The 2,637-nt window shown below is 39.8% G+C and overlaps 1 pseudogene; it reads right to left on the bottom strand.

Moving 5' to 3' along the window:
• Positions 1-410: 410 nt before the first annotated feature.
• Positions 411-2,182, bottom strand: LOC132020668 (bifunctional methylenetetrahydrofolate dehydrogenase/cyclohydrolase, mitochondrial-like; annotated as a pseudogene).
• Between the last annotated feature and the right edge of the window lie 455 nt (positions 2,183-2,637).

The raw sequence follows: 2,637 nt of genomic DNA, 5'->3' as shown, positions 1-2,637 counted from the left end.
TTTTTCCTTTGGTTTGGCCAGTTGAACTCAAAAGTTTTGGAACCTAGAGTATCAACTCTTATTGGAATACAAGTTGGGAAATGCAATCCTAGAAAAAGCTAATTTTGACTGAAGTGGCTCGACAAAGTTAAGCATCCATGCTCAACGTCACAATGTTTGCCATGTTAATCAGTAGGTGAATGGCTTCTCTTGTCTGGATCACATGACCCAGAATGATATTGGCATTATCTATGGTGAGGTACTGCAGAACTATGCACAGACGCCCACCTGTTTAAGCTTTCAATAAATACAACCATTTTAAATCATTTAAAACAAATTCAGTAAAATAAATAAAAAATATTGCTTTTCTATTGGCTTGTTTTGTCTCTCGAACTAGCTTGGAGTGGTATTCATGTCAGAAAACACAACAGTTAATTAGTTGTTACTCCAAGCTCCTTGGGGTTCAATACTTCCTGCTCTTCAAGCCTCAGCACCTTTTTTGCGATGATAATGATATTCTTCATTAAGATTGCTACTGTCATGGGACCAACACCCCTGAGACTGAAGTGATGTCACTGGCTTTCTTTCTGACTCCTTCAAAATCCATATCTACAATCAATGTAGGGTTAACAAGTACGGGATCCTGAAGTCTATTTATTCCCATATTGGTGATTACTGCGCCTTCCTTTTAAAAATTTTTATTTTATTTTATTTAAATCCAGTTAATTAACATATAGTGTATTATTAGTTTCAGAAATAGAGGTCAGTGATTCATTAGTCTTATATAACACCCAGTGCTCATTACATCATGTGCCCTCCTTAATGCCTATCATCCAGTTACCCCATCACCTCCCCTCCCACCCCAGCAGCCCTCAATTTGTTTCCTATGATTAAGGGTCTCTTAGGGTTTGTCTCCCTCTCTGATTTCATCTTGTTTTATTTTTTCCCTCCTGTCCCTTATGTTCCTCTGTTTTTTTTTAAATTCCACATATGAGTGAAATCATATGTCAATTGTCTTTCTCTGATTGACTTATTTCACTTTGCATAATATCCTCTAGTTCCAGCCATGTCATTGCAAATGGCAAGATTTCATTTTTTGTTAGCTGAGTAATATTCCATTATATATACCTATATGTATACATCTCACATCTTTATCCATTCATCTGTCGATAGATATCTGGGTTCTTTCCATAGTTTGGCTATTGTGGACATTGCTGCTATAAACATTGAGGTGCAGGTGCCCCTTTGGTTCAGTACATTTGTACCCCTGGAGTAAATACCCAGTAGTGGAATTGTTGGGCTGTAGGGTAGCTCTATTTTCAACTTTTTGAGAAATCTCCATACTGTTTTCCAGAGTATGTCATTCCCACCAACAGTGTAAGAGGGTTCCCCTTTCTCTGCATCCTTGCCAACATTTGTTGTTTCCTGACTTGTTAATTTTAGCTATTCTGACTGTTGTGAAGTGGTATCTCATTGTGGTTCCTATTTGTATCTCCCTGATGCCAAGTAATGTTGGGCTGCTCCCTCCTTAATTATATCTGTTGTAATCAGTTTTGGACTTCCTGTATTAGAGACCACAATATCTGCCAGAACTGTATGTTTGAGAGTATATGGATGAGATATTATAATCTCATTGCCTTTATGTCATTCATGTGCCCCATCTGTGTGTAGTAGTATTGCAATGGGCATTTCAACATTTTTGATCTTCTTGCCACAATCATATTCTTCCCTGGGGTTGGAATGCCAGTTTGCTTAATTATTTCCTAGACACTCCATGAGGTCATCAGTAACATGGAATACTGGTCCATACAAATTTGCTTTACATGAATGACATGAAAGCCATCAACATCCTTGTCTGTAGAAACAGTATTACAGATCTCTTCCTCATCCATGTGATCTGGAAGAGGCAGCTGAACCAAGGAGGCCACCACCTATGTTATCATTATTTAGTTTATGGATTCAGTTCAATAGTTCTTCCTCTGAAACTGAAGTTGGTTTCACCATGGTGCAGCGATTCCCATATCTGCAGCTGCCCTGGTTTTGTTGAGGCTGGAGGAGTGACTTACAGGTTGCTCACTAACCAGAACCACACTCCTAACAAACTTGGCAGCATGTGGCCCAATGCCACCTCCCGCCGCACTTCCTGCTTGATCTGCTGGGCTAGGTTCCTTCCAGAAATGAGAACAGCTTCATTTTGAACTATGGAAAGGGTGATGGAAAAGCCAGAAAGTCAGAAAGGATGGTGGTGGAAGTGGCAGCCCTTTGCAGGCTGGTGGGGGGTGGGGGTGGCCAGTGAGCAGTGGCGGTGGGGCAGTGGGTGGTGGGCAGCCGGTGGCTGATGTGGGTATGGATGATGCAGTGGCCATCACCTGTTCTGGTGTCCACGCCAGGCAAGACTAGTCTTCAGTCAACTCTGTTAAAATTAAAATAATTATTACATGGCTGTTCTCCAAATGTAGTGATTCTAAGTTTAATAATTCCATTCAACCAGTAATTTTTAAATTAAAGCAACAGTATCCCAACTGTTTTAATTACATCCCTCATGAATGAAAAAATGTATCTGCATATTCTCCCAATCCATATGGACTTATTTATAAATTATATACCCATGCCAGGATATCAATATGTTATCGTATTAGAAAGCATGAATAAAATGGC

Source organism: Mustela nigripes, chromosome 6 (genome assembly GCF_022355385.1).
Source record: "Mustela nigripes isolate SB6536 chromosome 6, MUSNIG.SB6536, whole genome shotgun sequence".
Taxonomy (NCBI): Eukaryota; Metazoa; Chordata; class Mammalia; order Carnivora; family Mustelidae; genus Mustela; species Mustela nigripes.
This window is presented reverse-complemented; position numbering and strand designations above follow the sequence as displayed.